The sequence below is a fragment of the Nyctereutes procyonoides genome, unplaced genomic scaffold, assembly GCF_905146905.1.
Source record: "Nyctereutes procyonoides isolate TBG_1078 unplaced genomic scaffold, NYPRO_anot_genome, whole genome shotgun sequence".
In the NCBI taxonomy this organism is placed as follows: Eukaryota; Metazoa; Chordata; class Mammalia; order Carnivora; family Canidae; genus Nyctereutes; species Nyctereutes procyonoides.
Window position 1 is genome coordinate 4,115,017 of NW_026575159.1, and position 15,777 is coordinate 4,130,793.

General features: G+C 36.7%; 1 long non-coding RNA gene across 4 annotated transcripts in view; it reads right to left on the reverse strand.

Moving 5' to 3' along the window:
* Positions 1–15,777, reverse strand: part of LOC129502465 (uncharacterized) — a 127,479-nt gene that overhangs the window by 35,948 nt on the left and 75,754 nt on the right. For all 4 annotated transcript variants that reach the window (XR_008662970.1, XR_008662973.1, XR_008662971.1 and 1 more), the window contains one exon: positions 8,562–8,644. This is a non-coding gene — a long non-coding RNA (uncharacterized LOC129502465). The remainder of the gene's footprint in view (positions 1–8,561; positions 8,645–15,777) is intronic.

Here is a 15,777-nt window from a genome sequence, read left to right on the forward strand (position 1 = left end):
CATCTTTCAGGCCTTGGCTTAGGAATCACTTACTCTAGAAGGCCTCCCTGATCTCCAAAGTTAGGTAACATGTCCCTCCTGTGGCTTTGCAGCGTGTGCTTAACTATGAACGCACTCATAACTTGTTTGCAATTGCTTGTTTATTGTTCTGTCTCACATAACAAAACGGCAATAACAATGTTTAATATTTATTAAACATTATGCTTACTAAATGAACTTTCTTAAAGCTTTAAGTAATTATGTGCTTTAATAATAAGAACCAGGATGCCTGGGTGGTTTAGTTGGTTAAGCATCTGCCTTTGGCTCAGGTCATGATCCCAGGGTCTGGAACAGAACCCTGTGTCAGACTCCATGGGGAGTCCTGTTTGTCCTTCTTCCTTTGCCCCCCCCCCCCCGCACCACTTGTGCTCTCTCTCACTCTCTCCAATAAATGAATACAATTTTTAATAATAAATAATAATATGAAGAAGAACCATCTAGTGAGGTAGGTATTGCTATTAGGTTACTTTACAAATGAGGAAATAGAGCTGTAAAAAGGTTAAAAAACTGCCCAAGGTCAAAGAGCTAGAACATTGCAGAGTAAGAATTCAAATACAAATAGTCTGACTACAAAACAGAGAAAGTGTATTTTACACCTGCTGCTGGCAAAATGTTGTGCACTTAGCATCCAAATTTTCACTGAACGAATAACTGAATGATGTCAAAGAGGGAGACAGATGAAGATTGGGAGCTATACAAGAAAGCTGGTTAGGGAGAGTGTGGGATTTGAGCTAAGCCTTGAAAAATGGGCAAGATTTGGATGAGTTTACAAAAAAGTGGAGAGCATTATGCCTGGAGAACTTGAGCCAATAATGAGAACATGTACACAGAGTGTTTGGGGACAGTCAGGAGGCTGTGGACATGGAGACTGGGTAGGCAGGTTGAGTCACATTGTAGAATATCTTAGAAACACAGGCAAAGTAACAAGGTAGTAAGAAGAAAGCCACTAAAATACCATGTATATGAGAGTGACATGACCAGAGCAGTTTTTAAGTGAAAGCATTATGTAAAAACAGAACAAAACCACCATCTAGGCATATTTTAAAGAATGCCTATTTTACTAGTAAACTGATTTCAAGGAGTGTAGTTTTCACCTTATTTTTACTTAGTCAACTGAGTATCTGCTCTTTTGTTATATATACACTGTAAAGGATGCAGTAATTTCAAAAATGGTTAAATATAGTTTCTTTTAGATGTATTACTCTTCAATTTTGAAGGTTTTATTTTCTTTCAAAATAATAGGAGGCTCTCATCTCACTTAAATATAACCTATTTTAGTGCCTATAATTTTATCTAATATGTCCTTTGTCAAATTTATTAATCTCCTAGCTGGCATTCAAAATAGTCACCATTTAAGATGATTAGTTCAGTCCAAAAATTAGTTGCCTAGCTTATCAATTTTTAAATAAATGTCTTATGCTATTGCCAAAAAACTGTAAGGCTCTGCCCTTGGCTTTTATTTGGTATATGGCTTTATAGCTTGGAGAAGGCAAGCTCATCAAATTTATAGATGACACAAAGTTGAAAAGAAAACAACTATCTGATGTCAAAATCTAGAAAAGTTGGAGCAAGGGTCAAATCTAACAGGATGGAGCCATTCGGTTAGATCATGTTTCAAGATTCTATGAAAATAACTGCACCAGCAAAAGACCAAGAAAATGATGTTTAGCTGCAATACGTGGGCTAAATACCCCTGTTTGTCCACCCTAGCAAGTTTACAGTCCATGGTGACTACATTGAAACTCAACAGAGAATACTATCATACCTGATTTGTGCTACCCTGGAAGGGTGCATGCAGTCCCATTCTACATTGACAATAGGTTTTAAGTAAACATACACACATCACACATACATGTTTTTAAATCCATCACTCTCTCAACTTGGAAAATACTATTAATTAGAAACAAAGGAGTCGAATTGCTTTGTCAGCTTTGCAAAATATCAAATCCATCACTTTTATTGGTCAAACACATACCTGTGACAATGGTTCTGCCTTATAGCGGCCAAAGAACTTTATGAGCCTGGTGTCATGTACTATTGGATTCCTTCTTCAAATGGTTTTATGGACTCTGGTAGAGTAGCTCTATACCCACACAATGTCTTTTAACAAGGCACAAATTCACCAGAATTATAGATAATCCTTCTCTTAATACTTCTTGGCTTATATATCATCTCTCTCTCTCTCTCTCTCTCTCTCTCTCTCTTTGGCCAGATCTAATAAAGATAAGAAAGATAGAGCTACTAAATTTTATTTCCAAAAATTATCAGTTACCAAAATAAAAGAATTTGTTTTCAATTCACATTCTCCATTTACTTTCTTGAGGTTCCTAAACTATTAGACCAAATTTTTCTTCTAAGTTGTCATATGATTGGTAAACCCAATTTTAGTTCTAATTTACCATATGAGTCCTTAAAAGATACTAATTTTGTCAAATTCAAATTATCTCAAAAACTCTAGTGTGCAAACCTTCCAAATTAAACAATCTCTCCCTCTCCTCTCTGTTACATATATACATACTCACACAGGTATAGAGAAATTTTTTGTGTGTTTTTCTGGATCTCTAGACATTAATAAAACTCACATACACAAGGGCTTCTGGTTCAACAACATATATATCAAAAAAGAAAATATATATATCAAGAACTATATCTAAAAACTACTGAATTTAACCATCCTTTCATTCTTTAATCTGTTCATTCCTCCAACAAATGTTTATTTGAATATAATGGAGTGATTAAAAGTTCAAGCTGTAGAGCCAGATTCCCTGGGTGTAAGTCCTAAGCATTCCAGTTATAGCTTGTGGGACCTTGGTTGGGACTGTCACAGTTTCCACATTGCTAAATTGGGGATAATAATAAAACCTGTCTTATGGATTATTTTAAGGACTGAATTAATACATGTAAAATGCTGAGAGCAGCACGTGACACATGTAAATACTGTATTTGTCTTGTTATTATTATGGTCCCTACGCTTGATCAATTTAAATCTGTTTCTAAGGACAGGTACTAATTCTTTTGACAAATATATTCACCCTTAAAGATCTTCTAAAATGAGTTTTAGCTCTAAAATTATGGAGAATACACCTTAGAGTAGGTGATTCCTTGTTCCTAAGAAAAACCTTGGTGAAACTGGTGAATAGAATAAAAATGTCTATTCATTGAAAGAATCCTCTCCAGAAAAACCACGTTCTGCAGCTTAGTGTCATGACACAGATAACATTTATATCAGAGGCTGAGCTAAAACACTTGTCTTGGCAAAAGTAGAAAAAAAAAAGTAGAATAAAGAATTACAGGAAAAAATAGGTACTGGTGTTGTCATGAAAGTTTAATTCTGTTGACCTTGACAGTGTTGCCTCAAAATGGGGTGAGAAAGGAAGATGTGTGGTGACCTAGCACACAGATGAAGGGGTGCCTCCCACCTCGTACAAGATCTGTTATTTGTCTGTAGAAGAAGGTAAAGATGCAATTATCCTATTTTCTTTGGGGTTCTTCTTCTCTTTTGTTCATTTTTTTCTAATCTTCATAGTTATATCTGCATTTTCCCCAATCTCAACACTCATTTCATTAAAATGATGACCAGAGTCACAATCTATTCTTTGATTTTTCTTTTGGAGGCTCTTCTCTCTTTTTATTTCTTATCAATTTTATACTAGCAGCATTTTGAGACAAAATAGAAGTTAGAAAGAGAAGGGTTCTGCAATGCCCTGAGTGTCAACTAGCTGAATGGATTGGTGCACGGATGAGGGATGGGGAGAGAGTCCTGGGGAGAGTATCTGGATCTGAGAAGTATAAATCCTACAGAACTGCAACTTATTGGTAGTATATTTCTCTCTGTGTCTTTGAAAATCTAAAAATCCCATTTAAGATGCCTTTTTGATTCCAAACCTAGTGATCTCTAGCCCAACTTTATAAATGATACTTTGAAATTATCTGGATAGGCATTCTGATAGTTCTAGGGATAATGATATGCTCATAAAGTGTGGCTGAATTTTTATGTAGTGCCACTGCTTAGACTTCTTCAAATTTTGTTACTTCTTGAAGTTGGATCTCAGTTCAGCTCCCTTCCACAAATCTTAGCGGATTATGGACAGATTGAATCCCCTTAAGGGGTTGGACTCAACTGCTGCTGGATCTAATCAAGGTTTCTCCCAGGGATCATTCCACAATGACAAGAGAAGCCAACGTTCCTCTGAGCAAAATTACTTTTATTGCACTTCTAAAATCATTGATTTTCATGAAAAGAGGAAGATTGGAAGTAACTTAGATAATTTCTAGCACTTTAACATGATGTACTGACTGTAGTTTAAAGTTGCATGGTGACATTTTATTTCCTGTTTTAGGGAGGATAGACTCTTTCAGTTATTTTTATAAGCTACTTAAAGTCTGGTCAAGTTTCCTCTTTCCACTACACCAAAACCTTTGAAAGATTAAGAGATACATTTTTAGGTGTTGGTCATTCTCCAGTGTAAACCTAAATGTTACTGGAGGAACAAAGAAAAACCATCATTGTGAAGACCCATGTAATGGTGTAGGTATGGCTGCTCCATCTAATTCACTTCTTTTTCTGTCTGAGCTTTGATCCCTCTGCAGAAACCTAGAAGTATTAATAATCCTTCCTATACATGGAGAACCCTTGAGGTAATAGGGCAAAATTAAATTAAAATTAAATGGGAGTATTAAATTGGTTTTAAGATAACAGCATGGTGTAATAAACACGGTGAAGTAAGAAGTCAGGTTAGCGCTCAGAATGCATTTTAGAAGTTGCACACATTTCCTGAAGGAGCAGTTAACCTTTCTTTTGGTATTATTTTGCCTTTCCTTTTAGACACTAGGTACTCAGAATTGGATCCCTGAATCATACATGACTCGCTTCTTAGATATTTAGTTATTTATGGGGTTATTTTTAATAATGGAAGGAGCAGACATGAATCCACAAGTCACAAGTGCTTGACAAAAACAAGGGGCATACATTTGATTCTAGCTTTCTTTACAGCCAAAGAAGAGAACGGAATAGAATCAGTGACATGATTTGCAACTTTTATGAAATAATGAAACAAGAAGCCTGGTCCTCATTGTGGCACTATAAGGAATTTTCTGTTGCTCGCCTCACAATGAGGGCATTATAACATGCAAAAAAAATGTATTCAGCAGCATCATTAACAGTACATTTCATGGAATTTTATCCACTTTGGTTCTGTTTGTTGCACTGAATGAAGTTAGGTTACACTAGCCCTTGCCTGAATATAAATAAATTTATGTGAATTGCAAACCTTATGTAGCTCACCCTGTAGCACAAAAAAACATTTGGAACTTCCATCTCTTAAATTTTTTGAGTGAAAGATATATGAAACTTCCAGTGGCATTTAAATGAGCACAGCACCTGTCTGGCCCCACACTTTCCCAATTTATAAGCAAAGTCTTCATTACCCATATGTCCCAAGAAACCCAACGCATTCAGAGGAAGACTACAATTTGGATGACCTTGCTTCTATTCTTCTTAATTTATTATTAAAATGCTGTTGCTTAATTTGTTGAAAAATTTTTAGAGGACCTCTTATGTGCTAGGCACTGTATCTTCACTGAAGATATAGTAGTGAACAAAAAATAGACACAGTTGTCCTGCTTTGATGGTTTGAGAGGGGGAAAGCAGTTGCAGGAGGCAAACTGAGCTTTGGAGGCAATATGGGAACAGGTAGTATAGAGCTTTATTTTTTTTTTAATTTTTATTTATTTATGATAGTCACACAGTGAGAGAGAGAGAGGCAGAGACACAGGCAGAGGGAGAAGCAGGCTCCATGCACCGGGAGCCTGACGTGGGATTCGATCCCGGGTCTCCAGGATCGCGCCCTGGGCCAAAGGCAAGCGCCAAACCGCTGCGCCACCCAGGGATCCCAGTATAGAGCTTTATAGGAGGTATGAGAGACTCTGGATTCAACTCTTAGCAAGATGTACAGCTATTGGAAGGTTCTGAGCAGAATGACATGATCTTGTTAAAAGAGAATCGTTCTGGGGCAAGGACAGAAACTAGAAGACCAGTTTAGTGAAATAATCCAAGACAGGTTAAAAATCAGAAGGAACAATTTCCAGTTTCTTTTTCCTAGATCAGTATGCCATACTTATCCTCTTTACTAGAACTTCTGACACCTCTCCTTACACACCTTTGGATGATTCTTATTTCCTATTTCACAGAGCAACCATCATTCTTTGCCTTCTTACCACTGCTTCTATCCCTCAGCTCATATCCATGTCCATTTACTCTGTCTTCCCTTTGGCCACAACTGACGAATTTTCTGTAACTCTCTTTACTAATCCACTAGTCCCATCTCCTCTCAACTACTCAAGGACATCACTCTAGAATTTGTCTCTTTTCTCTACTGCATCATCATTTCTCCTTTACTTTTTTGCATCTTCCCATTGCACATAAATATGCTAATATTCTTCCAATATTAAGAAAATCCTCTCTTGACCCAAATCCACCACCCAAGTGCAGCCATGTTTCCCTATTCCCCCATATAGCAAAAAATCATATAAAGAATAATTATTTCTCTCCTTTGTCTTCTCTTAAAAGGCTCTCATTGGGCTTTCACCCCCACCACTCCACCAAAATTGCTATTGAGAAATCAGCAGTGACTTTCATGTTGCTAAATCTAATGATCAAATCTCAGTTCTCAACCTACTTGGTCTGTCAGCAGTAGGGAACACATTAAACAAAATTTTTTAAAAATTTATTTGACAGAGAGTGAGCACATGAAAGAGGAAGGGAGAGGGAGAAGCAGACTCCCCATGGAGGGGGGAGGCCCATTTGGAGCTTGATCCCAGTCCCTTGGCAAATGCTCAAGGGACTGAGCCACCCAGGTGTCCCAGGAAGGGACACATTTTTACTTTTGGCACAGCCACTATTTTGGTTTTCCTCCTCTATTTGTTTTCTTTGCTGGCTTCTCCTTATCTCCCATTAAAAATGGGTTTCAGTTCATGGGCCTTTTTGCTTCTCTGACTATACTACTCTTTTGGTGACTGCTTCTAGTCTCAAAGCTTAAATACTATCTATATGATATTCAAAAATTTAGACTCTAGTTCTAAACTATAATGTTAATTCTAGACTTATCTATTTTCAGTTGGGTATCTAATAGTTTTCTCAAATAGATCAAGCCCAAAGCTGATCCTGATCTTTTCACCTGAACTGTTCCTCCTGTATCCATCCCCATCCTTGTAAACAGCAACTGAACTCTTTCAGTTACTGATCCAAAACCTTGGAATCTCTCACACACTCTGCCTGCAAGCCAATCGCAAATCCATCATTTTTACTTTCAAAATGCCACCACCTTCTAAACATATTTAGAGTCTGGATATGTCTTTAATTCTCATTCTTCCACTGCTACCACTCTAGCTTAATCCTCCATCACATTTTGAATAAATTATTGCAACAGCCACTTAAGGGGTCTAACTGGTTCTGTCCCTTTACTTCCTTATAGTCTGTTCTCAATCCAATGGCCAGAATTATTATCCTTAGGTCATTACCTTCTTCTATTCAAAATCCTCCAGAGGCTTCTCATCTCACTTAAAGTAAAAGCCAAAAAAATCCTCAATGGCTTAAAAGGGCTGGCACAATCCAGCAACAATTTAAAAGTCTGGCAATATTGAGTATTGGTGAAATTGTGGAACACGTGGTTTTATTTTATTGATTTTTAAATTTAATATAGTTTGATTTTTTAATTTACTGGTGAGAATGTAATGGGTATAAACACTTGGAGAACAATGTGGCAATACTTAATGAAGCTGAAAATGCACAATGGGACAGGAATTCTGGTTCTATGTTCATACCTAAAAAGTCCCATGCATGTAAAGAGAGTAACATATACAATAATTTTTATAGCAGCATTGCTTATAACATCAAAAAACAGAAAACTACACATCTATGAATAAAAGATGGATAAATAAATCTTTGTATGTTTATACAATAGAACATTACTAAGCAATGAAAATCAAGAAATGAAAGCTATATGTACCAAGATGGAGGGTCACAGCGAAGCCCTCATTTGTATTAATGTTTTATTTCCTAAACAGGGTAGTGGGTTCACAGGTATTTATTACATTAGTTCTTAGAGCCTCTGTATGTCTGAAATATGTCATGAATTTTAAAGGAGGTAAACGGGAAATTTGTTGAGTGAGGGAACAGTTTAGAGTGAGAGCTTGCTGGGGGAGGGGCATAGATAGACACAGAGATGAACTTATACAGGCATGCATTGGGGCTGAGGAACTTAATTTCTATCCCCTCCTCCTGCAGTTTTCTTGGTTCATGTTACAATTTTTTCAATAGCCATCTGTTTGTTCTTCCTCACCAGGTTCTTATTCCCCAGAATTCATTTTTTATAGTTCTGAGTGGTTTATATAAACCCAAATCTGATCATGTCCATCCCTCTCCCTATAAATCTTAATAGACTCTTCATTACTTATAACAAATATAGTAAATTTCCTAATAGGATAGAAAGGGCACTGTATAATATGGACCCCAGCATCCTTACCAATATCTGTTCCCAAATATTCCTGTTCGCAGCTCTGTGTTCTTGCTCACAGTCCTCTCTAGGGAATCATCCTTGTCTCACATCTGGAAAACACCAACATGAGATACAGTTTATGTGACTTCTTTCTAGCTTCTCTGGAGGTAGCAAGTCCTTCCTTTTCCTGTACATGTATAGAATGTTGTACATACCTCTATTATAGCAGTCATATTGTGTAGGATTTTTATTAGGTACTTATTCTGTTTCCCTCAATATGAGCTACTAAAAGTCAGAGACAGTGGTTTTTGTTGCTGTTTCATCTTGTTTTTATGTTTGCTTTTAAATCTTTACACACCTAGTCCCTACTAAGATGCTTAACATGTAAAGGATGCTAAATAATTATTTGTAGAATTGATGAAAGAATGAGTGGAGGTTTTATTTAGCAATGTTGTGGGTGACAAGAATAGACCAAGTAAGATATAAAGACAGTTTTCAAGTTAATTATATGGCTGCCTCTTCTCATGAATTAAAGTGCTATTTCAACTTACAAATATTATCAATAAGCATTGACAATACATATTTCAAAAATGAGAAAAAGTTGCAGGTATTATTTTGTTCATGTTAGCTAAATATAGTCAGGATTGAGATGGTCCCTTGCTAGGATAAGTCAAAACTACTACACTGACAGGATACCAGAATATTTCAATTTACTTTTGAAAGTCTGGGTTAATGCAACATAATCTTTAATCTGAAAAAATGCACAACATAATATAACTCCTTCCTACATTCTCAAGATTTGAGACATGGAAGTTTACAGTTTCATTGTAGGGCCACACTAAGTCATGAGAACTATATCTGGATATGACATCTGCACAGGAAAATCTACTCCCTTTATTTTTAAATTTTTTAATATCAAATTATTTTACAATTTGGAGGAAAACCCTACTGCTCCTCCATTGGTTATCAAGACAATTGAATGTGGTAACTTACATTTTTGAAAATATATCAGTTTGGTATTTACTCAAAACTGGACAAATTCCACATTTTCAAAATGACTAGCTATTACTGAAGCTCCAACTTCCAAGTAGCTTGAATATTAAGAACTGGTTTTAAAAACCAAACCCACAAAGTACTCCAGAAAATGTAATCATTCTTCAATTGTCAACCACCAAGGCGCTTCCATTTAGAAAAGAATCAAGAGACTTGCCAGTTATTCAAGCCTAAGTGTCTTAACCCAGTTTCAGACTGAGGACAAAATACTGTAGAGACACAAAAGAATGCAACAGCACTCACTTTTTTTTTTTTGAGGGAAGCTCTTTTATACATTCTCTAAGAAACAAGTATAAAACTGAGTTATTAGTCACTCCCGATAGAGGTGAGAGAGAAGCTGATGATGTGACCAGAACCGAAGGAAAGTTGTCTAGGTAATCAAAATACCAGACTTCCATTTAGACCCCTGAACAGTTTCCCAAAATTTTTTGAGGTGGTTAAGTCCATCTTCTGCATTATTTCTCAAACACATTAGGATATTGTTACCATGTGTGTTTTCATTTTTGTTACTGTTTTTATAATTTGCCCTAATTGCATGAAAAATGAGGGCATGAAGAAAAGCATGGGAGTTCTCTTTTCCTATTTTAACCCCACACGTTAAGCACAGACTTGCCCCATGCTGACTCCTCTAACACTTTGTAGGAGGCCCTGATCCAGCAATCATTCCTTTCAACTTCCAGACAACCGCCAGCCATACTCTTGGATGGGAAAAATGGAGAGGTTTTGGAAACTGCAAATCAAGTGTTTGTGCTGTATGATCTTCCAGTTCTGCCTATCAGAGTCCCAGCCAAAGCAAAATTCACCAAATCAGTAATCATCAGACCTCCAGCATTATTCTCATTATTTTCTGAGTGTTTCCCCTTTATCCTTTTTAAATTTTCCTCAAAATATCACTTGAGGTGGGATTTATATGATCTTACAATAAATATCAGTTTTACAAATGACTATTACCTTATGGTGAATAGTACAGTTACTGAATGCAATTTTTGGTAAATTTCAATATTCCTATTTGAAAGCCAGGCTTATATAATATTAGGACCTTTTCTTAATTTCAAACTCAGTATCTGCTTCTAGATAAGTGAACTTGAGAAGGATGAAAGGAAAATGAGTTCTTCACAATAAATACATTTGTACTTATAGGATTTCTTGCCACATAGATGCTTGTTAGGATTTTTTATTTTATTAATTTTTTTTCAAACTGTATTACAGACACTAATTACAGGGCATTTGCTATTTTAAGAAAGGGAGAAATAATTAAAAAGCTTATCCAAATTTTCCAGGCATGTTAGAGTTGGGGAAAGGATCAAAAGCCAATATTCCAATGTTTCCTATCCATTTGTTTCTCTTCCACACCACATTTAGAACTGGTTACAAATAAATTTTTATTTCCAATATCCATCTCAAGGCTTTCATTGTATTTTTATTCCTAGATAGCTACCAAATATTTATTTTATTTGAAGCATATTTTGACCACTCTTATGTTTTTTCCAAAAATGATTTTCCCTGGTGACAACTGAAACTCAAGTGATGATAACAACAAAAGAGATTTTGAGAATTTTTCCAGAACCAGGGTCACTGGCGACATTTCCATAAATCACACACAATCTCAACACAGACCATCTTACAGAGAAGACTTACTCTAATAAGCTTTAATGTACAGAGGTTAAAATAGCCTCGTTGTATTTATCTTTCACTGTGCAGCTTACCAAAACCAAATTTCTGTCATCAACAATTATTAATCATCCATATGCCCTGCAGAGAATTTTAATAAAGCATATTATGAACCTAGGGCTGGGGTGATGCAAGAAGGACACAAATGTCATCCAAATTTATAAAAGGAGATGGGGGTCCCTATGACTCCACCACATCTGTTTGCCATATGTTCATAAATCACACCAATGTTTTGAACATTTCTCCTAGCACCTTCCTGTCACTCTGGTTTTATAGTTCATAATTTTACCCCTCTTACCCTCATACACACACAAAAAATCTCATTATTATATTTCAAGGTTGAGAATAACATTTGACCAACTATTGGGTTAAACAAACTGCAGCCAATGGCTGTGGCTAGTGTCCAATGACCTTCCAGTTGCTTGAGAGTTGGTTGCAGCAGGCAAAAGCAGGAGCAAAACTTGTTTATTCTAAAAAAGGACAGAAAGAATATGAAGATACCAGTTACCACTGCCAAAACCAAAAGGAAGCTACATTTTTAGTATGAATCTATGAAATAGAGTTGCCAATAAGAAAGTTGACAACTTAGGAAAAGATGTTTTCCCCTGCAAATAGGACCCTCAGAAACATTATGCATACTACTCTAAGTTTCTTTTTGTTTTCCTGTGATGCTAATGCATATCTGAATGTGGTGCAGTGCTTGCTTTCTAAGAGTTTGACATCTCTGACAACCATGACATGAAGACAGAGCAAGAGCAACAGGATTCAAATTGCATTTTCATGACAGTCTATGTGATCTGTTGGTTTGTTTAACATAAAAATGTAAGCAAACTAAAGGTGCAGAGTAGGTCAAATTATCTATGTGGTATCATAATAGATGAAACTGAGGTCTCTGGTCATGGCTGACTGGCCTCTCCTCCCCCTTGCTCCAGGTAGTACTAGTGAACAGAATGTAACAACAAAATCATGCATATCCATATCTAAGCTTGAAAACAAAACAGCAAACAAAAATAAAGAGAGGTTATCTGGTGCCAGAAATAAAGAGAGGTTATCTGAAGCCAGAGCAATGAGTGGAAGCTAAAGCCATGGGCCCTGAGGCTACTAACCCTGGATGTTCTAAATCACTTTCATTTGAGAATAGAGAGTTGGGAAAGGAGACAAATGTTGAGTTTGCTGACCCTGGGGCATGGGAAGCTAAAGGTGCACTACCAGCATGAAACCAAGAACCTGGAAGGGGCTAGAAAAGTTCTTTCCACTGGACTGGGAATTTGGCAAGAAAAATGGGCTGCCTGTCCTAGATCATGGTTGAAAATTAATCATCTGGAAGAAATCTAAACTGATACTACGCAGGGATAGGGGGTTAAATTCACACATTACACTTGGTGAGAGAATCTTAGGTCATGAAATTATTGTAAACACTGGTTGAGAGACCCATGGGACTGGCAGAGGGAGACATAAAACCACCCACAATAGGGATCCCTGGGTGACTTAGTGGTTTAGTGCCTGCTGTTGACCTGGAGAAAATATTACCAAAAATATACTTCAGTGATCCAGGAGTCCTGGGATCGAGTCCCACGGCAGGCTCCATGCATGAAGCCTGCTTCTTCCTCTGCTTGTGTCTCTGCCAATCTCTCTCTCTGTCTCTCATGAATAAATACAATCTTAAACACACACACACACACACACACACACAATAATGACTTCACAAGCTTGAATCATGACATATCCTTTGAAAACAACTCAATCTGAAGATAGAATCCAACTAAAATTTGAAGCATTTAAGAAAACAGATCTCCATGTGACTTAGGATCTCAACAACAGGAGAATTCATAGGTTAAAACCAACAGAGCATGGAACAATGTGAAAACAAATTTGCTTTAAATATTCAAAGATATAGGGATCCCTGGGTGGCGCAGCGGTTTGGCGCCTGCCTTTGGCCCAGGGCGCGATCCTGGAGACCCGGGATCGAATCCCACGTCGGGCTCCCGGTGCATGGAGCCTGCTTCTCCCTCTGCCTATGTCTCTGCCTCTCTCTCTCTCTCTCTCTCTCTCTCTCTGACTATCATAAATAAATAAAAATTAAAAAAATAAATATTCAAAGATATAGATAGAAAAAAATAAAAATAATAAGGGCAGTATCTCCTAAAAAAAAAAGCAATTTTGAAAAAGCAAAGTAGCTTTCAAAGTTAATCAGGAGAGGAATCCTGAATCTTCTTTGATATGAATGTACTATGTGATTACAAATTAACGTTTTTAAATTTCAGATAATTTGGCTATTTTTAGCAGAAGCCAGAAAGCCAAAACAACAAAACACTTCTGATATTTATATATAGAAATAATAATGATAAACAGTGCAGTGAAAGAAAGAATGAACAAAAATTTTGCAACAAGGATTACAGATTCATTTGAAAGTTGGTACCATTTTTCAGATAGTGGGGGGATGTTCAGCTTTGAGATTATGCTGGAAAAACATTAAACATCTTTCACTTACAAAAGTGCTCTTTTCATTCTTAGAAGTTTTACAGAACTATTATTTGTAATTTCCATGAAAATTTTCATATCCTACTTTGTTTAATAATTTTTTAGGACATATTTTTTCTTCTGGGTCATATGAGTTTCAAAGCTTGAATAATGTCATTCATCGTTGGCTTTCCCAACAGAATTACCATGTAGCTTGTACACAGTTAAAACTCATGAAAATTGGTTTGTAGATAAAAATAATTCTTCCAAAAATCACTGACATTTGTGAAGAGAGCCTGCTTAAATTCAGTAGCACATTTTCCCCTTGTCATTGAAAAAGACAACCATTCTCTTTATCCCTCTTTTTACCCCACCAAATAGAGCCTAGACAGGAACCAAGAAAAAAATTTATCAAGGAATGTATGCTTCCAATTTTTTAAGTTAAAAGCCTTCAGATGCTTCAGGAGTAGATCCTTCTGACAGGAACATCAAATATCCTTAGTATTGAAGGTATAGGACACAAAAAGTCACAATACCCCATTACTCAGCCATGAAGCTGACTCCTTTGTTCTTCATTCAAGAAGTATGTTACTTACAGTAGATAACCAGAATCAAGAATTTTAATGGACCCAGTTTCTCTCCAATCACCTATTGTACGTGAAAGATAAAGCAACGGATGTAGAATATTCAGTGATGCATATTCTTATGGAGTTACTTCCATCTTCTCTCTCCCATCTTCAGACCACTTCTGCACATCTCTTACTACTATGCAGCATAGGACTGCATGACAAATCATTGTCTAAATATTGTTATCCATGAAGTCAAAGACAGCTTTATTTGGAAGAGGGCTTAAAAATTATACCTTACTATAGGTATAGAACTCCTTAAGTGCCAGATGGTTTCATTTCAACATTAAGTTGCTGATCTTCCTATGACACTTGCCAGAAGAAAGTTTGGGACACCTCTTCACATGTTTCTTGAAGTAGCCTCTTGATACTAAGGAAGCCTCTCCAGATGTAACCCAGTAAAGATAATACCTTGCAAACCATAAATAAAATGGCCTAACTAAATTCACATCAGGAGACTGCCAGTCTGTAAGAAAGGGTTTTTTTCCCCCACCTCCTGCAAAACTCAACAAATTAGTTAGAACTGAAAGTACAGGGTTTAGTTCTGACTCTGCTTGCACATTAGAATCATCCCAGATCACCTAAACATGAAAGATGGTCAAGACACTGGTATTTTAAAAAAAGTTCCTTTGTTACTTCTTTTATTTTTTGGCGGGGGCAGGGGGCAGAGAGAGAGAAAGAGAATCTTAAGCAGGCACAGAAATGGGTGAGGGGCTCAATTTCAGAACCTTGAGATCATGACTCTGAGATCATGACCTGAGCCAAAATCAAGAGTTGGACGCTTAACTGACTGAGCCACCCAGGTACCTTTAGTTGCTTCTAATAATCAGCAGCTGAGAACAAGTGTTATGGGGTCTACTGGCAGGAAGATCATACTTTCTTTTTAAAATGAAAAAGCTACATATGCTTATTGTTTTTACAACATAGTTATGGATAAGTAAAAAAATGAAGAAAAATCCACACGTAATCTTGATTTCTAGAGATAACAAATATTAAAACCCCGGTGCATTTTCTTCCAGATTCTTTATTTTGCATCCTCATATGAAAACATGCATGAATATATTAACACATTCGTTTTTGAGAAAGCTAATTTATGAAAGAGATGGGATGTGGAGAAATTGGGAACCCTCATACATTGACTGATGGCAGAAAATGTAAAATGGTGCAGCTCTTTTGAAAACAATTTGGCAGTTCCTTAAGAAGTTAAATACAGGGATGCCTGGGTGGCTCAGCATCTGAGCGTCTGCCTTCAGCTCAGGGTGTGATCCTGGAGTCCCAGGATCAAGTCCCACATTGGGCTCCCCGCATGAAGCCTGCTTCTCCCTCTGCTTGTGTCTCTGCCTCTCTCTCTCTCTCTCTCTCTGTCTCTCATGAATAAACAAATAAAATCTTTTAAAAAATTAAACACAGGATTACTATATGATGTAGTGATT